The 22,946-nt window shown below is 40.4% G+C and overlaps 1 protein-coding gene across 1 annotated transcript in view; it reads left to right on the top strand.

Moving 5' to 3' along the window:
* Positions 1–550: 550 nt before the first annotated feature.
* The window catches only part of pak1 (p21 protein (Cdc42/Rac)-activated kinase 1), a 104,939-nt gene continuing 82,543 nt past the window's right edge, over positions 551–22,946 (top strand). Inside the window, exon 1 of the mRNA XM_036584927.1 lies at positions 551–764. The gene's annotated coding sequence lies outside the window, so the exon portion shown is untranslated. The remainder of the gene's footprint in view (positions 765–22,946) is intronic.

Here is a 22,946-nt window from a genome sequence, read left to right as displayed (position 1 = left end):
AGCATGATTTCACCATGCAAAGAACCATTTAAGGTTAAAATGGTTCTATATAGAACTTATGGTTCTAAACAGGACCATTCCCTTTACTGAAGAACCCTTGAAGAACCATATACAACACATTCTCCATCAATCTGAAGCATTATTTCACCATACAAAGAACCATTCAAGGGTAAAATGGTTCTACATAGAACTTATGGTTCTAAACAGAACCATTCCCTTTACTAAAGAACCCTTGAAGAACCAGCTTTAGTGCACTTCTTCACTTTTCACTCCACTCGTTTTTCATTTGAGATACGGCCTTTGTGAGCGCCACTGCGTTCTGTGGTTGTCATGGTGACGCGAACGACGCCCCAACTGTCCAATCATCGAGGGACTTTCTGAACCGAAACTGGCCAATCGGGGCGCGTGAGGGCGGGTCCCGGCGGAATACGGGTGGGGGAAAAAGACAGAACGGGGCCTGACGCTGCCGGACCGAATTTGGAGGCGACCACTAGCGGTGTGCGGAGGGGGCGGGGCGGAGCGCGGAGTGGGCGGGGCGCGATGCAGCAGGGTTTGTGTGTGTGCGCGTGTGTGTGTGCCTGTGTCACACAATAGCGAGAGGCAGGCAAGTTGGAAGTAAATGAGAGAGAGACGGGCAGTGCAGAGAGAGAGAGAGAGAGGTAGACAGAAATAGAGAGGGATAGAGAGCGATAGAGAGAGGGAAGGAGGGACCGTGCGGGGAGAAGACGGGACTGAATACCGTTTCACTCGCTCCGTTTTTAGAGGTGAGTTCTCTTTTTTTCTGGGGAGTGACCCGCGTGGAGAGAGCCCGGCCTGGGTTACTCTCAGCCCGGGTTACTGTGAGCGTGAGCCTTGGGCTGCTGCCCCAGACAGTCGGGGGTCTGGAGAGAGTGTGGTGGTGGTGGTGGTGGTGGTGGGATAGAGGGATAGATAATCTACTGGCTGCTGCTGGTTTATGCTGTGTGTGCATGTTGTGCATGTGGTCAAGGCGATATGGGAGTGCTGTGTTCTGTGTTCTATGTTCTGTGTTCTATGTTCTGTGTTCTAGTCAACCAGCAACGTGGCTACAAATCGTACAAATGGCACTGCATTGTTTTTTTTTTATCGGTCTTGTTTATATGGACATTAAAGGGGAATTCCACCAATTTTTCCAAATTTCTGAATAATTCAGTCCTTGAGCTGTAAACAGTCATTCCGAGTGGTTTGATGTGAAATGGTTCATTGTGGAAAAACTTCCTGACTCAGATGTCTTTACAGTGGTGGTGATAGGAACCAGAATGTCTGCCGCACAAATATAGCCATTTTATTCACTGTCCAGAAACACCAGTGAACCTACACGAGTCTTCTGAGTTTATATATGGAATGTTGATGATGGTAAAACAGTGGATTAATCTGAAAAAATAATTTCTTATGGGACTATTTTGCCTTAGAACGCCTTTCTTGTAGCCCTCAACCGTGAATGGATTAAAATATGTTTTAGACCAAAATTTTATCACTAAACTATCATAAAACAGTGTCTCAGACATCAGACAGTGAATTCATAACCATTTCATGTAGTAACTTTCTGTGAGGGAGCTTTTAGAGGTGGACGTCTGGTTCCTATCACCACCACTGTGAACAATTCTGACTCTGTAATTTTCTCTAGAATGGGGCTTTTCACACCAAACCACTCTGAATGACTTTGTTTACATCTTAAACATTTAATTATGGAGAAAATTGGAAAAATTGGTGGAGTTCCCCTTTAAAATAGCCAGGCTTTCTGCTCTCTACTGTGCTGAGTGTTTGCTTGTCCAGTAAGTGAGCATGCTGCTCTTCCCTGCTTATAAAATGAGGTGCTGACTTGCAGCATTTTGGCCAGAGATATTTTTAAATGAGTTACCATCCACTTCTGCAGCAGTTACGTTCACAGTATTTTTGATGATTATAGCTTACATTCTGATGTTCATTCACAAATAATAATACTCTCACACTTACTCAGCTAACCTATGTTTGTGAGTGTAGTTTCAATACCTTGTTTTGTGTTTAATGCCATCCTGTTGTGTTTTTTTCTCCAAAATTTCATTCCATAATTGAGTCATTAGGATGTAAACTAAGGCATTCAGAGGGACATGAAAGGGTTCATTACTCACTCAGTTGTCTTTACAGTGGTGGTGATAGGAACCAGGGGTCATCGTGACTACAACACAAATATAGCCATTTTATTCACTATCCAAAACCACCGGTGAACCTACACAAGTCTTCTGAGCTTTATATGGATGTTGATGATGGTAAAATAGGGGTGTATTCGTTTCTATGGTTACGATTTTTTGCCTTACAGCACCCTGCATGTACTTTTCTGCCATGAATAGATCTTAAGAACAAAAACAATCAAAGTATTAATGATTGAAAACAGTGTTTTCAGGTATCACATCCATATTCATATCCATTCCATGTAATAATTTTCTGGGAGTGAACTTGTAGAGGTTTCGGACGTCTGGTTCCTATCACCACCACTGTGAACGATTCTGACTGTACGTTTTTCTAAAATGGAGCATTTTACATTAAACCACTCTGAGCATGTTTTATTTATTTATTTACATCTCAGCATATGAATTGTACAGATAATGTGAAAAATCAATACAGTTCCCCTTTAAATGTGCGGTATGGCCTGAGTCTATACAGTAATTGTGTACAATTTGATACATATTACACTGAATGGGTTGTTAGGAAGTGGTTGATTTCCCTTAGTATTCTCTGTGCTTATTCCCAAGATTATATTAAAGGCTTTAAGAATGATTAAAATAAAAAATACCACTGTTGTCAGAAGAAAACCTCGTATCTCCATTTTTGTTTTTCAGTTTTTGACATAATTTGAAAATACCTGCTGCCCTTTACATTGTTTGTAAATTTCATGAAGAATGGACCACAATAAATGACCCAAAATGACTTGTAAAAAAGTCTGGTTCCATTGACTTACATTAAAAGTACAGTAGGTTTTTTCCTTCTCCTGTAAAGTTACCATTTGGGAGATACGAGGTTTTCTTCTGACAACAGCGAAATATTAATACATACTGTGTTAGACCTTTTTATTTCAGATGGTCTGTTCTTTGAATGGTAATAAGGGCTGGATTAACCCACATCACTTTCTTTCTTGCATTTTTTAGCTTCTCAGACTGTTTTGATGCTAAATGTAGATGACTTGGATTTATGTGTCTGCTCAGCGCTTTAGACACCCACTGTTGCCCTGCTGTGGGGGTCCGTTGGGGTAACTCATTCTGACTGTGCTCACCACAGTTTGGGAAGCATCGGCCTGTTCCCAAGTTGTCTGACACGAGGGGAAACAAATCAAGTTTTATAGGATTAGTTGGGGATGAATGTGGTCAAACAGAAGTTGGATTACTGTAATTCTCTTTCTGCGGCAGCTGAATGCTCGGTTGTCTCGGTCGTCTGTTTTGAATCTGACTTTTCCGTGCTGAATGTTTAGAAATACTTTGTGTTTTTTTTTACATTTGGAACGGTCTTAAGTTTTAAGGCTGTTAACCCACTATATTAGTACTTTTGCAACATCTGGTTGAAATATAGGCCATAAACGATTCACACCGTTTATCATTTGCTTTGATATGATACAGGTTATTTTAACAAATATGAGGGAACCAACTTGAAAAAATTCAAATGAATTAAACTTAATGTTTTGTTTTTTTTGAGTATACAAGCAATGATGCCTGGTTGAATGATTAAACATAAACCTACATTATCAAATTGATATTAAAGGCGTGCTATGTAAGTTTTGGGGAATTGGAGCCCTCTCTGGTGGAGATGTGTAACTGCATGCAATATGCAGAAGAACATTTTGTATCATGGGTTGTGTTTCGGGCTCCTTCCCTGAGCGGATGAATCTGATGATTGAAAGAGAATTCAGAGAGAACTCAGTCTAAACTTGGTGAAGGAGTGTCTTCAGAGGATGTGAGTGAATTATCTACTACTGTCATCAGATCTTCATCAGCATAATGTTGATTTTGAGACCTAAACATCGAGCTGGACCTTCTTTTTAAGTCTGTGTATTTGACATTAATATGTAAAGACGTACGATGTGGTGTGAAACTCCCGACTCGACGCCTCTGACTGTTAAATGACTATTTCAGGCTTTACAGGGTGACTCACAGAGCACACGCTCATCATATTTTAGCCTGTTTTTATCCTCCTGACTCAGCAATGATACTTCTTTCAGTTTTAACCAAAAAAATCTTTCATAGTGCAGCTCTAAGTGGATTTTTAGCAACATTTTCCAATGTAAGTGATCAAATTCTCATTATCATAACACAGTAAGGTTTAATTTATATCATCTCACTACTGTAATACATTGCCAGACATTTTTTGTTACATGTTTTAACATTTTATATTGCAGTAATGAGATTTATGGTTAATAAAGGCAAAAACTTTAATAACAAATTACCAAATTAACTTTTTGCTGTACCATAAAGTGCTAAAATTCATCTACCAAATGATACGAGTAGTGTTTACATGATGCTTATGACACTCAAATGCTTTGAGGTGGTTTTGTTAGACTGACCCATACTCTGGTGAAATTCAGTGCATTTTTCGATACTGCAGAAGTAAGAAAAGCCAGTAAATGTGTCTTACATGAATAGGTTGATGTTTCCATTCGAGCTTGTTAGAACATTTAGTATTATAAAAGTGCAGTATTACATGCTAACTGCAGTACAGTGTGATACAGTCCGATGCATTACAGTATAATATAATGCAATATGATATGTTGTATTGTCACACCCCTGAGCCAAACCCACGTATAGCATTTCATCCAAAATCCCCAAACAGATGGGTCTGTACTCATTTTCTATGGTGAATGTATGTGTGTGTATGTGTGTGTATGTGTATGTATATGTATATGTGTGTACATTAATCTATTAGTTACATGTTAAATGGTCTTACGGTTCTAGGCTGTTTCTCATTGCTCTCATTTGGAACATTTGTTCTCTCGCTTGTGCATACAATTTCATTCTTGCCGTACTTCTGTTGTGTTTTAGTGTTGCAGTCACCTGCCATCAGAATCATATTCCCACCATCTGTCTGTGTAGGTGAGACAGTGAGAGAGAGAGAGAGAGAGAGGTGCAGAGAGAGACAGAGAGAGTGGGTTTGTGTCTGGTTGGCTCTGTGATTATCAGTCATATTAAATAGGGCCTTGAATTGTAGCTAGTTGGGATGTTTCATGTTCATTAGGGATGTGCCGATCTAGGAATTGTCGCTGCAGATGTCGGTGTTGATACATACATGTTATATTTTGATGAGGGTTTTTTTGTTTTCTTAGGCTAGATTTATTTCAGTTAAAGTTTTTTTCTCACATTTTCAGTGTGTTGACGAGTTTGAGGTTCCAGGATGACACTGGCTGGATATTTTTGGTTAGTGGACTGTTATCAGTCCAGCAGCGACACTGATGTGTTTAAAAACTCCAGCAGCACTGCTGTGTCTGATCCACTTAGACCGGCGCAACACACACTAACACACCACCACCAAGTCAGTGTTACTGCAGTGCTGAGAATGATCCACCACCCAAATAGTACCTGCTCTGTGAGGGTCCATGGGGGTCCTGACCACTGAAGAACAGGGTGAAAGGGGGCTAACAAAGTATGCAGAGAAACAGATGGACTACATATATATATATATATATATATCTCATGGGTTAGGGATATATATATATATATATATATATAAATATAAATAACCCTAACCCATGAGAGCGCCGGTTCCTTCCATACGTCTCTCTTTTGTTTGCTCCCTCAGTAACAACCTGGACTGACATTAACTCAGAAACCTGACTCAACCCTGCAGCTAAAGGGTCTAACATTAGTATGTTTTGCACTGTTTCTACTTTGTGTTATCTGCACTTAGTTGAGACTCACAGCATAGGAAGAATCTCAACTCGTATATCGCCCACTACTGTTTCCTTCCTCAAAATACTAGCATTACAGATTTTAAGAGCGTTTTTTCTACTGCTTTTCTCAAACGTGAACTAATCCCGCACTGCTGACGTGTTGCTTCACTGGTGCGCATATATACTTCAGAAGTTGCTTTATGGTGCTTTTTTGTTGGTGATCATTTCTTTACTGCTGATACCAGTATTGTAATAAAGTGCCAGTGTGTGCGGTGATATCGATACCCCTCTCTCACCCCATCAGATCGCCAAAAAAGAAGAGAAAAATGGCGGTGAGATTTTCTGTCATCTGGTTTTGTTATTACATTACTGTGATGTTGCTTTGATCAGGACTACTGTTACTGAGGGAGCTCCGAAATCAGAGAATTATAGAAGGTAATTCACTCTGGAATTATTAATTAGCAGACTTATAAAAACTACGGACATTACAGCACCTCCCCAGATAAAACTAATCCAGCTCCAATAGGGCTTAATACTGAATATTTTATCATAGTTTCTCCATTATTGTAAACTGTCTATCCTCCTCACCAGCCCTGGTTAACGTACATCTTCACCATATAAATCAGCCATCAGTTTGGAACTGGAGATATGAGGATAATGAATCTAACAAGTGATGAAAGGTTATGCCCCGCCAATTAGCATGATGCCAAATCATTACATCCTTGCTTTACACTGTTGAATTGTTGAGTGGTGTGTAATAGACTTGCTTGTGTGACGCTGTATGGCGTCTGTTATCTATAAAAACGATTGACTGCATTTGGGATAAGAAGAAAAATGGTGTAAATTAGATTTCTTGCCAAACTTTAAGTCCCATTCCCTGAGCTGGGAGATGTGTTGTAAGTCTGAGTCATGTTTAAGTGCTTGGTGTGAATTCTTATGCTTCGCGCTCTAGAACTCAGTGGTCCAGAGGCAGTGTATCACTGATTGGTAAAGAAAACCCCCCCGGGGCACAAACTCCACCATATGCTTCTCGAAATGCCCTGTACGTCATCCTGAAACACCACGGGATGGAATAAAGCAACCCACCCACTCTCACACCCTCCAGATGTGCACTTGGCTCAGAGATGAGCTGTTTACAGCTGTCTGGAGGCTGGAAAGGAGAAGAGAAGAGAGGAGAGGGGTTGGGGGGAGGGGGGTGACCTGTAACCCATGACCTAAACCATCGATATGACATCACACACAGGATTTTGTGCATTTGTGAAGGTTTTTGTGCTTGTGCTGAGACCTATGAAGTTGTGCGGCCTTCTGTTGTCGGCGTCATGCCCATATAAGGAACTCCTGGTCTGTGCAGGTTTTCTCTATGGGACAAATGAACGATTTTACTCAAAACCCAATGGGGGCTGCCTTTTTGTTTGCTGTTTTTCTGTTTTTCAGTTTCCAAACATGCTAGAATTCCAGTAGCGCTAACCAGAGAATTTGTAGTGAGAAAAATGAAATTGGATATTGTGTACACTACATTTACATTTACAGCATTTAGCAGACGCTCTCATCCAGAGCGACTTACACAAAGTGCTTTGTCTATTTAGAGAAAATATCTTTGCTAGTTACCAATAGGTTAGAGCAGGGGTCTTTAATTAAAATTCAGTAAGGTCCAGTTAGAGAGAATTTCCTCAAGCAAAGGTCCAGAACATCATAATGTCTAACTTGCATCATAATTTAGTGCCATATACTGTAAACTGAAGTTAAGTAGTTATATCAACATCTTGTACAGTCAACAACTGAATGTCAAATCAAATAAAGTACAATTCAGTCATATTTCAGCAACATTCGTTGTCGGTTTTCTCTTTTTAGATCACGCCGTGTGTACATCACTCACTCGAGTCTCAGTGCTCATCGTAATACACAGATATGATTGGCTGGGTAGAGTCACGTGTGATATTTACAATGCATGCGATTGGTCTGTGAGTCTCCCTAGGTGCTAAAGCGAAACTGTAAAGGCTAGAAAAGCTACGCCGATTAAAATAGTAAAACTACATCGAAATTAAATAAATAAAAATAATTCAATTAATTGAAGTAATATAAATATAAAAAATATAAAAATAATTAAATTAAATAAATAAATTAAATAAATAAAAGTAATTTAAATATTAAATATTATTACTATTATATATATTAAATAGAATTAAAAATAATAGTTTATCGGTCATAGGTCCAGGTCCGCATAGGACAGCGTCTGGGTCCAGACTCGGACCGTGGTCCACCTTTTAGAGAGAAAGCTGCTCCTGAGCTCAGATACTGATAGAAACAAAAGCCCATGTTGATACCCAGACAAAAGAAACAGAATTAAACACAGCGCAATATAATACATTTCAATAAGTGCAGTACAATACATTACATTTACACTAGACGCTCCAGGGCGACTTACAATTTGATCATTTTTACACAGGCAGGCGAAGGTAGTGCTAGGAGTCTTGCCCAAGGACTCTTATTGGTATAGTGTAGGGTTCTTACCCAGTCAGAGATTGAACTCCAGTCTACAGCGTAGAAGGCAGAGGTGTCACCCACCACACTACACCAACCACACATTACAATGAAGACTTAACGCAGTGCTCATTTAAATGCTGTACATGATTCAAATATGAGCTCGGGCCTGACGTGTGCTGTTGTCGGGTGCCATAACAACTCAAAAATATTGATCTTGGAAAGTGAGTGCTTTAAACACTGCCCCCGCTCCATTCCATTCCATGCCGAAGAAGAAGGGAAGGAAACTATCATGAGAATAGAATTAGCAACACAGCTAACAAGTGAACCAGCGTTACTCAGTGGTGCCCCGAAAACAGGTTAGAACACCAGGTTAGAAGGTAGAGCTTGCTTTGTTTTCCTGAGCCCCATGGTGTCTCAGTGAACGCCTTTGCTGCCTTTTATTTACATTTATTTGCCGAAACCCAGCAGACCCTATTCACATTTTGCTTATTGTCACTGCGAAATCTAACACATGTAGAAATGATTGCAGTCAGCTTAAATAACTGCGATCCTCTCAAATAATTGTGATTAGGCAGTTATGTGATGTTTGTGACAGGCCTAGCTGTTGCTGTGCTTATTATACAAAACCCTTCTTATTTTCTTGCTATAAAGTTATTTATAAACCTCTGTGCTGTTATAATTCCATAGCTCTTCGTTATCTACACCTTAGGAAGAGACAAAATCAGTCACTATATCAACATAGTTAACCTCAGGCCCTAATTTCAGGTTATCTGCCTACTCTGTAGGCGTCGAGGGAGACTGTCAAAATGCGCTCACCACAGCTTTTTAAAATGTCATCAAGCAACCAGCTAGTATTTTTAACCATTAACATTAAATAAACAACAGCAGTTCACTGTTTCACTCGATCAGGACATAAATACTATAACCAGAAACCAAAAACAAGCTTTGGCTACGGATCTTGGGAAAGGTTGAAGTTCAGTTGTGTCCTGTGGTGAACTGGAAGGTTCCAAACCCGATACATTTGGTCCTTTGCACATCCTGAGTGTCACTGGATCCTCTGAATTACGAGGACGTTAAAGTGTCAAATTATAAATAATGCTTCACATATACTACACGCAAACTAACACTTGCTAAATGTGTGTGTGTGTGTATAAATACACCGATCAGGCACAACATCATGACCACCTCCTTGTTTCTACACTCATTGTCCATTTTATCAGCTCCACTTACTATATAGGTGCACTTTGTAGTTCTACAGTTACAGACTGTAGTCCATCTGTTTCTCTGCATACTTTGTTAGCCCCCTTTTACCCTGTTCTTCAGTGGCCAGGACCCGCATGGACCCTCACAGAGCGGGTACTATTTGGGTGGTGGATCATTCTCAGCACTGCAGTAACACTGACGTGGTGGTGGTGTGTTAGTGTGAGTTGTGCTGGTACAAGTGGATCAGACACAGCAGTGCTGCTGGAGTTTTTAAACGCAGTGTCTATTCACTGTCCACTCTATTAGACACTCCTGCCTTGGGGGTCCTGGCCACTGAAGAACAGGGCAAAAGGGGGCTAACAAAGTATGCAGAGAAACAGATGGACTACAGTCATAATGTTATGCCTGATCGGTGTGTGTGTGTGTGTGTGTGTGTACACATATATATAGCTTGACATCAGAATAATAGAGGAACCCTTTTTGAGGCTACTAACCTACTATCTACAGCACATTCTCCATCAATCTGAAGAACCCTATATATTATATATTTATATAGTTATAAAAATATATTTCAACCATTTTTGTTTACCATAGGAGCAATTTTCAAAATGCGGTTCAGTTTTTTCCCCATGGAGATAATTATGATGACATAATGGGAAAAATGAGGAAGTATTTTAGTGGCAGAACAAAAGTCATGACATTTTGATGGAAGATTGCAGAAAAACAAGAATTTTGTCCTTTAAATTAAATGATGTAATGAATTGTGCTTATTATGACCAGGAACATGAACTAACAAGGTAAAAAAAATCAATTTAGATGTTTTTGTTATTTGACACTTTTTTTGGCACAAAATTCTCCATACCATTGCTTATGGGTTATTAATCATAACAGTTCAATGCTGTGCTACACTGCATACAGGAAGAATATATGACACCATCCCTAGCCTGGCTCTCATGACGATGGATGTTTTTTTGGTGTTTTCTCTTGCCGTGCACCACTGCCCTGTTTTTTGGTGGCCCTGATTGCTGCGGTCGTTACGCAATACCTGTCAGTCCATATCAGCATCTCTGTCTCTAACCTGAGGTGCGTTTCCACGAGAAAAGAGCCAAAGCCACTGTGGATGCATTTCTCTTCTGAACCCCTCCTTCTCTCCAGCTTCGTCCTGCTGTCCTCCTCCTCCTCTTCCTTTCTCGTCCTGCCTTCGCTCGCTGTGCCTCGTGTCCTCTTTAATTCTCGTGCTCCGATTCAGGCTTCCCTGAATGCGGTCATCAGTAGAAACCTGACTAGCCAAGCAACAATAATACTATCAACTATAAATATCTGTCTCTTCCTCTCTCTTTTTGCAGTAGTGACTGGGCTCCCTTAGGGTGGCTGTTTGAGTCACCTTAGCACAGGCAGAATCAGATTTTACTAACATGTTGGAATAACCCAATTCACATCATTCACTTTCATTTTCACTTGGTTTTATCTAATATTTTTGGAGTGTGAAGTGTATGTGTAGCTGTTAATCTGGCACTTTCTTTCTGTAGCGTTCCTCCTTATCTGTTTAATCTCCCTCCTTTTCAGTTGATTGAATTAGGTAGTTAGTTCAGCCAATGCTCTGACCAGTCTAACCAACCAGCCATGATCCAATCACAGGCTAACCAATCGTAAGCTAACCAGCCACGAGCCAGTCACAGACTAACCAGTCATAGGCTAACCAGTCATAAGCTAACCAGCCATGTGCCAATCACAGACTAACCAGTCATAAGCTAACCAACCACGAGCCAATCACAGACTAACCAGTCATAGGCTAACCAATCGTAAGCTAACTAGCTACGAACCAATCATAGGCTAACCAGTCATAGGCTAACCAATCATAAGCTAATCAGCCACGGGCCAATCACAGGCTATCCAATCCTAAACTAACCAGCCACGAGCCAGTCACAGACTGACCAGTCATAGGCTAACCAGCCACGAGCCAATCACAGGCTAACCAGTCATAGGCTAACCAATCATAAGCTAGTCAGCCACGAGCCAATCACAGACTAACCAGTCACAGACTAACCAGTCATAGGGTAACCAACCATAGGCTAACCAACCATAAGCTAACCAACCATAACACTAACCAACCATAAGCTAACCAGCCACGAGCCAATCACAGGCTAACCAGTCATAGGCTAACCAATCATAAGCTAACCAGCCACGAGCCAATCACAGACTAACCAGTCATAGGCTAACCAATCATAAGCTAACCAGCCACGAGCCAATCACAGGCTAACCAGTCATAGGCTAACCAATCATAAGCTAACCAGCCAAGAGCCAATCACAGTCAGTGATGTTGATTGCCCCAAGATGGTGACGCTGCTGACGTGCGCGGCCGAACCCAGCGTGCCGACTATGTATGCATATCTATGGGCTAATACATCGAAGCTGACCAATCATAAGGTAAACGATCACAGGCTAACCAATTATTGACCAGCCGATCACGTAACCAATCAGAGGCTAACCCTTCATAGCTTACCGACTGTAGCTGATCAGTCACAGGCCGGCCCATGACATGCTAACTTATCATACAACCAGCCATAGGCTGAGCAGTCCTAGACGATTGTGTGTGATTTTCTGTTTTTCTGTTCAGCTGTGATCCTTTTAAATGGGATTCACAAACATTAGTGTGTTTTACTCTGACCTGATTCCCATGACTTAAAATAAAAATGAAATCCACTAAAAAATGTTAAGGATTGAATTTCTATAATTCCAGGAAGCCTCGGAGTCTCAGGGCCGATCCTTGAGAGTTGGCAGCTCCAGCACTCTGCGGTGTGAGATCTGCACACTCCTCTCGTTACTGTGTAGAGTTTCTGTAGTACAGTGATCCATTGTGTGTTTCAGTGCAGTAGCTACCTGTTTGTCTTGTGACTGCGAGTCATTGCTAAGCTTTTAATCAGTATCCTTCAGAAGTCGATAAGGAACCCAAAGTGCAGTTTGTCTGGACTTCCACTGTAGCACAGCCTGAGGACTAATCGCTTATTTACATCTATATTCAGCTTAAATCATTCACAACACATTGCCTTGATGCAGTTAGCTCTCAGATACACTTATTCAACTCATTTTAACAGCAATGAATGCTTTATTTTTTGTGTTGTTCCTTATTATGGTCATTAACTGTGTGGAGTTGTCTACTGTATTATTGTATGGTACAGATCTGTCAGTGTGAATGCAGTTCTTAGTGTATACATCGATCGGGCATAACATTATGACCACCTCCTTGTTTCTATGATCATTGTCCATTTTATCAGCTCCACTTACTATATAGGAGCACTTTGTAGCCCCCTTTTACCCTGTTCTTCAGTGGTCAGGACCCCCATGGACCCTCACAGAGCAGGTACTATTTGGGTGGTGGATCATTCTCAGCACTGCTGTAACACTGGCGTGGTGGTGGTGTGTTAGTGTGTGTTGTGCTGGTACGAGTGGATCAGACACAGCAGTGCTGCTGGAGTTTTTAAACACTGTGTCCACTCACTGTCCACTCTATTAGACACTCCTACCTTGTCGGTCCACCTTGTAGATGTAAAGTCAGAGACGATAGCTCATCTGCTGCTGCACAGTTTGTGTTGGTCATCCTCTAGTCCTTCATCAGTGGTCACAGGACGCTGCCCACAGGACGCTGTTGGCTGGATATTTTTGGTTGGTGGACTATTCTCAGTCCAGCAGTGACACTGAGGTCACTTTGGATCGCATTACTTGTAGTGCTTAATCTATAATCAGAATGTGTTAAATTGGATTGGCAAAAATCACTGCATGTAAATGTAGCCACTGTGTTACCGGTGAACTGAATGATTATGAAAGGAGAGTTTGAGCCTGTTTACACCTTGCATTAACATGGTGATCGGATCACACTCTGATTTCACTCTGTCGCATGAAAATCCAGGTGTGAACACCACCAAAACTCATTGTGATCGGATTGTAATCAGATCGTTGAAACCACATTCAGAGGTACATAAAACCACCCAAATGTTATGTGGATCTAAAATAAAGAAAAAAGCTGGGGTATGGGCTCTTTAAAGGTGAAGGGTAGATTAGAAGAGAGAAATTTACACTTTTTTGTCTCGGCACTAAACAGTTAAATCGCCCTCTTTATTCTAGTTAAGCTCAGTTTTATTATGTGATTTAATGTGGACACTCATAGGAGGCACCTTGTTTACTTACACAGTGACCTTAACATTAAAGCACTTGACATCATAGCTATTTTAGAGCTTGAGTACAATGTTAACATGAGGTAAGTTGTTTGTTTTTAGGCTCCAAATGAAAGCTCTTCAACCTGTACTTAAATCCTCCCACTGCAGAAGAGGAGCGCTGCTGCCGTCTCTTTAGTTCAGTACAAAGAAACAAAAGCTTTTAAGCAAGTTTACTTATTTTGAGCTGATGTTTTACCGAGAACTTAAGTTCAGTAAATTAACTTAAAGGGCCCTTATCCTACATTTATCTTGTATTTTTTTCCCTCGAGGCAGAACAAAACCTTGTGTCTCCTTTTTTGTGTTCTTTTCATTTTTTGACATCATTTGAACGCATCACAGATACCCGTTACCCTCCATTGAGAACATTTATCATAAGCGCTGCCTGGGCAGGACAAGGAACATCACCAAGGACGTTTCTCATCCTAACAATGGACTTTTTACCCTCCTTCCATTGGGCAGGCGTTACAGGTGCCTCCGCTCCCACACCAGCAGGCTCAGGAAGAGCCTCTTCCCTGAGGCTGTAACCCTGCTGAACTCCACACCGTCACTTTAACCACATCTTTGCACTCACTGCGCTGTTAATGTACTTTATGTCTTAGTATTTCTACACTGTTCATATTTGCACAGAACAGTGACTGTACATGTTTTACTCTACATACTTATCTTTTTACATATGCTGTGCTCACAGTACACACTAACTACATTTGCATTCTCTCCACTCACTCTCTATATATGTATAATATATTTATATTTGTATATAACTGAGGTAGGAACAAAACCTTGTATCTCTATTTTTGTCGTTTTTCAGTTTTTGACTTAATTTAAAAATGCCTGTTGCCCTTTACATTATGTATAAATTTGATGAAGAATGAACCGAAAGAAACGGCCCAAAATTACTTGGAAAAACGTCTGGTTCCATTGACTTACGTTAAAAGTAAAGTATGTTTTTTCCTTCTCCTGTAAAGTTACCAATTTGGAGATGTAAGTTTTTCTTCCGACAACAGCGATACGTATATTTTTTTTGTACCTCTCTACCGTACATATTGTAACCACAGCATCACTTACCACAGTTACCTTCCTGCACTTTATATGTAAATAATACTGTATTTTACAGTTCTGGTTAGATGCTGCTAACTGCATGTCATTGGCTCTGTTCCTGTTCTCTGCACAGTGACAAAGTTGAATCTAATCTAATCTAAAAATGCCAGCTGCTCTTTATTTTGAAATTGACCAAAATTACTTGTGAAAAAATCTGGTTCCATTAATTAACATTTAAAGCCAGAAACGTTTTCCTTTTTCTGTAAAGTTGCTCTTTTTAAGATACAAGGTTGTGACGTTATGATGTTTGTGTGGTTGTGTGCACCAAGTTGTAGCCCCTGTTTACCTGAACATTTTGTCTCTTAGAATAAAACAGGCTATTTTTGTGACTGTGCCTTTAAGACTGATGTATGTAAATGAGCTCTGTTCTGATTGGCCGCCCTGTATTGTGCCTCATTCAAAAAGCAGTCCGGGCTGAAACGCTCCTTATAACTTCAGTGTGAATGGGCGGGGCTAAACCACTGTAGACTGAATAGATTTATGTATGTAAAGGTGCTGGTTTTTGTGACATCACAGAAACAGTGAATTTGAAACGTGCTGACTTTGCCGATTATTTGGACTGTATGGACTTAAACAACGTTTATGTACTACATTAAACTCCTTTATTTAAAAAATACTGATGTTGGTCCTTTGAGAGAGTATGCACTATACTTTAGAATTCAAAATTGACTTAAAATTAATTTTAATATTCATTTATTTAGAAAAGTGAGACAATCAGTTACTCGACTTTTTTAAGTAAACACAATGTGTTAGAGGTTACAGTGAAGAGCAGAACCTCAGATGAACTTTGAACAATAAATTGCACCTCCTTCTATGTTTGATTGTGGAAATAAAGTATTGAGCCATTCTATATTGTGCATTACACAATATTGAGAGGCTATACAGTCATTTCATCCTGATTGTTATTATGTATAACAATTCATGTCTTAACAACGGATTTGATATGCTTAGTATGATGAAAATATTTAACAGAACTTTGTCTGGTTGGTGTAAAACAATACAATTTTTTATACTTGCATCTAAGATGAACGTCTAACAGTACATATTATATTTGGTTCCATGATTCACAACCAAATTAGTATTTTCCATTGTTTTGTTAGAGGTCTGTTGTCTCATATGACCCAAAGACTATATTTAATTAGATAAATGTAAAGGAAAACTTTGATAACCTTTTAAAAATACTGCATAATTCAGTGTTTGAGATGTAAACAGAGTCATTCAGAGTGGTTTGGTGTGAAACGGTTCAGATGTCTTTACAGTGGTGGTGATAGGAACCAGGGGTCGCCATGACTACAACACAAATATAGCCATTTTATTTACTATCCAACCACCAGTGAACCCACACGAGTCTTCTGAGCTTTATATGGATGTTGAAGGTAAAATAGTGATAAGTCTGAATAAATTTTGTTTTGTTTGTTGTTTGGGGGACTGTGTTGTCCTGCATGTGCCTCTCCGCCCTGCATACATTTTTAAAATGCATTTTATGCCAAAAGCTTCTCAAACCTTCATTAAAAAAATGTCTAAGGCATGCGGCAGTGAATTTATAACCGTTTCATGTAATAACTTTCTGTGAGGGAGCTTATAGAGGCATTAAACTCTTCAGATGTCTGGTTCCCATCACCACCACTGTGAACAGTTCTGTTTCTATTGAATGGAGCGTTTCACACCAAACCACTCTCAGTGGCTTTGTTTAAAACTTCTAGGTATACCACATACCATATAATCATAAAGAGATCTTAACAAATTCTTTAAAAATAAAAAATAAAAATAATTCTCAAAAAACATGAACCAACCAGAATGTAAACATTATACGATGGAAGTTAATAGGTTAGCCATAGTACAATCCCATGGACGTGAAAGGATTCTTGCTTTTATAAAACAGCCACAAAATAGAATATAATTAAATGCATGAACATCCTAAAAAAGACATGCTGCTTTACTACAAAGTAAGTGGCTTTGGTGCCTTAAAATTGTAAATTAATACAGAATTGAAATCATAGATGCGGTTATATGTGTATCTGTGGCGGCCCAGCTTTTCTGGGCTCAGCGTTTCCGGGCGGCCCACTGGTGGTTAAGCAGGGTATTAGAAAAAATGCCACTTTTCGTCACTCACTTTCCGCTCACAGTCCAATTTACTTATTTTTTTCTTAATTTCTTTCTTTCGTTATCCTTTGTAAATAAGTTGAGTCAATAATTTTAACAATAATATCATAAATACAGCAGGTTATGCAGCTGTAAGCAATTTAGCACAGTGTCAGCAACAACATGGACAACAAAATAATATTAGGGCTAGTCATTATTTTTTCTCTCTCAGTTGTTTGTAATGTTTGTCTTTTCCAAAATGAAAGGCTGTGGGTGTTGAAAAACTGTCTGAGGAGATTGAAACTAGATCTTGTGTGCAGGACAATAATCTGGGTGGTCCGAGGGTGGACCAGCAGTGGCACGCGGTCAGCGGACTGATCGATTCATGCTTGCCATGCTGTATATTTTTCATAGACTTTGGACGCGGTTCAGCCAATCAGAACTATCCTATTTCATGAGTAAGGAAACTAATCATGGTGATCAGATCAGGAACTATGCTGAAAACAAGCAAAGCCGCTAAACGAACAGAAAAGGCTTTAAGTCCGTGAGCCACTGCTGCTACTGAGAGGGGAGAAGTTGGCCTGTTCGGTATTGGATGTGTGAAAGAGTCTCATTGATTTTAGCAAACACTTCTCCATCTGTGCTTCTCTTTTTAGAGTGAGGTGTTGGTTGTCTTCTGTCCTCACTTCTCTGTTCTCACTTCACACCCACGACTGAAGTACCTGAGAAGTGAACTTTGACTTAATGGTTTATGAAGTAACTTCATAAAGATGTGGAAATGGGATCAGAAGTGCTAATCCTGCTCCTGGTCTTGTGAAGGAACAGTTTGACCAAAAAGAGAGGTCTGATTACACAATGTCCCCTCTTACACTAAATGTTTTGTGTGTTGCTTAAAGCTGCGTCCTTATTTATGCACTGGAGTTATGAGCCTAATGTAGCTAACAAGTTAGCTGACCGTTAATTAACATCATCCTAGCTGCATGATCAGCGATACCCCATACATGCCTCAAAACTGTGTGGAGTTGTTCAGTATCTCTAATAGACTTGATTATGTGGTTTCTGACTTGCTGGTAAACATGGATATAGAAGTTAGCATAGCAGAACGTCGAGCTCAAGCCAGTTTTGCCCTCTACTCGTGTAATCAGGTTTGGTAACAGCTAACTAGCTCTTCGCAAACTCGCTGTGTTCCAGCTTAAAGGCGTGATGTGACGTGTTGTGGCAACGCTAACACTGGTAAAAGATGATTATTGTCTTAAAGATTTTATAATAAATATCACCTACTTTGGATTTGTGGTGTGGGTCTGGGTTATAGTACAGTAAGTACTATGTTCAGTCATGGGCTGGAGGTTAGGGAAACAGCCCTGTGACCAGAAGGTCGCTGGTTCGATCCCCTGAGCTGACCGTACCTGACTGAAGTGACCTTGAGCAAGACACCTAACCCCCAACTGCTCCCTGGGCGCTGTGGTTAGGGCTGCCCACCGCTCCGGGCAAGTGTGCTCACTGCCCCCTAGTGTGTGTGTTCACTAGTGTGTATGTGGTGTTTCACTGCACGGATGGGTTAAATGCGGATGTGAAATTTCCCTGTTGTGGGACTAATAAAGTTCAGTTAATCTTAATCTTAATACTATTAACATTCCCAGTTAGCAATATTTGTCTGGCTTACTTGTGGGCCACATCCTTGTGTTTTGTTCTGGCCTAATATACGACTGGATCCTCAGCCTGTATCTGGCCAGCATGCTGTAATGTGAGTAACTAATGGATGTGGCCCAAATCTGGCCCAACTACATTGTTGATCCACAACATTAATACCAGAATTGGTCCAAAAATATAGACACAGGGCAAACCTGCATGAAGTTGTCCAGGATCTGACCCTATTCTGGCCCGTTTAAGATGTGCCCGGGAGTCAACCAGCACTCTTGTAGGAAAGCCAGAATCGTCCCAGAACTTCTGCTATCTGGGATTTTTTGTGAATAATGCTTCAAAACTTTGAGTAGCAAACTTGACTGGAATGGTCTTTCCTAGCAGTTAGCTTTAGGGCTATACGGAACAGTGATGAGGAGTCGATTCCAAAACAATCGATTTTTTGTCTCCAACATGTCTGAAGGTCAGGGTCGATTCTTGGTCACTGACTCTGATGTTCTCAATACATTACAACAAATTTTCATCATAGCACTAAAACCTGTAGCTACTCAAAACTTGGGTAAATGTTTCGTAAGGTTTAATATCTGCTATAATCCTTTATCGCCAGCTCTGGCGCTGTCTTGGTTAAAATCAAGTGGAGTACTAGATTAGAGTCAACTAGATTCATATGATAGAAATCAAATGTCAGCATCAGCCTAGAGCTGGGCGATATGGCCAAAAATGTTATCACGATAAACAAGATTCATATCGTTCGATATCGATACATACCGCGTAAATGTCAAGCATTATTTCTTTCAAGTTTGAAGGCTGGTTTTTGCTCCTGGGGAGGTTAATTGCTGTTTTAAACTATCCTTTATGGTCTGAACATGACGAACACTCAAACAGTGGAACATTTCACAGATCTGTCATGGGAGAGTGGGAGAAAGTGTCTGGTGAGCTGTTTTTACCAGCTGGAAAAGCATGGCTATTTTGTAATAGTCATAATTTAAGAAAGAAAACAGATTATTTTTAGCTGGTGCCGAGCGCTCGGCTACCCCGCTACACATGACATCACAGAATTCAGACACCAGCTAGACGACTGGATTTCTCTATACTATCGTAGTAGTTTAAGGGGTGAACCGCAAAATATCAACACCAGACAAACGGAGTCCTCCTTTTAGGAACGTTTAAACTGAAAGCGGTGCTTTTGTGTCGTGTTTGATCTACAGTATCATCAGTTCTCCGTGTTGTGCGAGTGACAGAGCTGCTTCAAGTTAGCCAGCTGCTACAAAACAGCTAGCCTGGAAAGACAGCGCTCTCCCGCTCTCCAATGCCTCACAGCTTCCTCAGGTTACTTTCTTTAAATCAGGGCTGTAATTTACATGAACCCACTTCTTTCTTTCACTTTTATTGCTTGGGAATGCGCTAATGCTAAAATATGACTGAGCGCTGTAACAGTGCTGTAGTTGTGAGGAGCAGGCGTGATTTAACGCTGCTAAAGCTGGTTAGGATGTTAGGAAAGAGGTGAGCTCGCTGTAGGTCAGTACAGTTACACCACTGACCTCGTCACTCACACTTGGTCACAGGAGAGCAGATCGTCGGTCGCTCCACTCAAACAGGGAATGTGTAACTCCACGTTTCAGCCGTTGCTAAAGACTCATCTTACTTGTGGCCCCTCCCTCTCTAATCATGTAGAAAAACTTGGAAGTGTGCCCTCTCCTGGCGACAGCAAAGTAGTGTCGCTTTCCTGCAGTGGAAAATGCCACCAAGGCTTTCGCTGAACGTGGGAGTGTGAGAGTGGTGTATTATATCGAACATTTATCGAACATGTTGTATCGCTCTATCGAGGAAAAGTTATATCGCGATAATTATCATTATCGTTTTATCGCCCTGCCCTACATCAGCCCGATATTCTATATTGATACAAGTGATGTGTTGTGTCATTATCTATGCACTGGAGCTACAAGTTAGCTGACCATTAATTAGCATCATGCTAGCTGCATACCTTAAAACTGTGTGGATTTTTTCTTTTCGAATAATGCCTTAAAGCTTGACTGGAATGGTCTTTCCTAGCATTTACCTTTAGGGATATACTGAACAGTGATGAGGAGTCGATTCCAAAAGAATCGATCTTTCATCTCCAACAGGTCTGGAGGTCAGGGTCGATTCTTGGTCATGACTCTGATGTTCTCAGTACATTACTACAAAGTTTCATATCACTATAATCTGCTGCTGGAGGCGATGGAGTCAACCCTGAAAACCCTGAGTTGTGCATCACTGGTACAGATATAGAATTCTGGGCTGATGCCGACATTTAATATTTTTCGTAAACGTATAGTTGCATTAGCACTATGGAGAAATGTAACGTTTGTATGTACTTACAAATGCAACAAAATTAATATAATGTGAATATTTTAGCATCGTAGACGCAGCAGCCCCCTAAACATTCTTCTGTACAGTAGAGCAAACACATCATGCGTGGTTTTAAAGGGGTGGTCAGGGAGGCTTGTGTGATCTGATTGACCACCCCAGATGCCACCTCCAAATTTCTGTCATTGGGTTTACACCTTGCTGTAGGGCAGGTGTTTGCACCATTAAGAGGAGAGTTCTGGCGATTGGTGGAACAACTGTCCGGCCTCTCTCCAACTACCCGAGCCCTCAACCCCCACCGCCCCCCCGCCCCAACTCCCTCAGCCACACATTTACATTGCCACAATGCCAAAAGTCCCTGCTACCTCTTTGCCACACCTGGCAAAACTTTTTCAAATACATCGTTAACTAGCGCAATATAGAATCTAAACATCTGCAAAACTACAGAAGCACCAAACATGTCTTGGCTGATTGACTACATTTTGGGGGGTAAGGAAAATTATGTAAATATGATACCAAGCTGTGTCTTTATTAAGTGGAACCGGTTGAGCTGACTGAGTTGAGGCTGCAATAAGAGAATTAGCTCAGGGTTTGAAGAGATTTACAGCAGATTTGTTGGTCCATTTTGACCTTAGGCAGTGTGTTTTTGTTGGCCTGGTGTTGGAAGCTTTAGTCAGTGTTCTGTGTGTTTGTGTGTGTTATCTCAGTGATGGAGGGCAGTGTGTGTGTGTGTGTGTGTGGTGTGTGTGTGTGTGTGAGAGGGGATGAAAATCTGAGGTCTGGAGGGTATGTTGGGTGTAAACAGTGCGGGACCCCTGATGGGGAATTATGAGCTTAAGGATGTCTCCTAACAGTGTAGGAGAGCAGTGAATTATCAGCTCGATTCCTCTCAGTAACTGTAATGTTTTAATCTCTTAGAAAAGTGGATTTAATAAGAATTCAATGAAAACAATGAGAGAGAACACTGAAGAATTACTGCAGCGTTATCAGCTCTGATCCAATACTGAACCTCTACTCTTCTCTTCTCTCTTATTTTCTCCTATTCTCTTCTCTCCTCTTCTCTTCTATTTTCTTCTCTTCTCTTCTCTTCTCTTCTCTTCTCTTCTCTTCTCTTCTCTTCTATTTTCTTCTGTTCTCTCCTCTTCTCTTCTATTTTCTTCTCTTCTGTTCTCTTTTCTTTTCTCCTCTTGTCTCCTCTTCCCTTCTATTTTCTTCTCTTTTCTTCTCTTCTCTTCTATTTTCTCTTCTTCTCTTCTTCTTTTCTTTTCTCTTCTATTTTCTTCTCTTCTCTCCTCTTCTCTTCTATTTTCTTCTTCTCTTCTCTTTTCGTCTCTTCTGTTCTTCTCTTCTCTCATCTTTTCTTCTTTTTTCTTCTCTCCTATTTTCTTCTCTTCTCTTTTCGTCTCTTTTCTCTTCTTCTCTTCTCTTCTCTCCTATTTTCTTCTCTTCTCTTTTTGTCTCTTTTCTCCTCTTCTCTTCTCTTCTCTTCTATTCTCTTCCTTCTCTACTTTCTTTTTTCTTTCTTTCTTTCTTTCCCTTTGCTTTCTCATTTTCTATTTTCTTTTCCTTTCTTCTTCTCTTCCTTCAAAGCTATTCTTTCTCTTTCTGCCTCTCTCACTTTCTCTCTTAGTTTCTTTGTTTCTCTCTATTTGTTTTTTTCTTGTCTACCTTTGTTCATTGCTTTTTTGCTGCCTCTTACTCCTTTTTCTTTTCTCTCCTCTTTTCTTTCACTTTGTCTCTCTTATTCCTTTTTTGTTTCTTTTTCTTTATCCGGTTCATTCTCTCTCTCTCTCTCTCTCTCTCTCTCTCTCTCTCTTTCTCTCTCTTTTTCTCTCTCTCTTTTTCTCTCTCTCTTTCTCTCTCTCTTTCTCTCTCTCTCTCTCTCTCTCTCTCTCTCTCTCTCTCTGTCTCTCTCTCTGTGTTTTCAAAATGTATTTAATGAGGATGAATGTGTAGCTGTGCTGTGGTGATCAGTGTTAATGTAGTTTAACTACATTATACAGCAA

Source organism: Colossoma macropomum, unplaced genomic scaffold (assembly GCF_904425465.1).
Source record: "Colossoma macropomum unplaced genomic scaffold, Colossoma_macropomum, whole genome shotgun sequence".
Classification (NCBI taxonomy): domain Eukaryota; kingdom Metazoa; phylum Chordata; class Actinopteri; order Characiformes; family Serrasalmidae; genus Colossoma; species Colossoma macropomum.
Note: the sequence above shows the minus strand (reverse complement) of the source record. Positions and strands in the feature narration are given on the sequence as shown.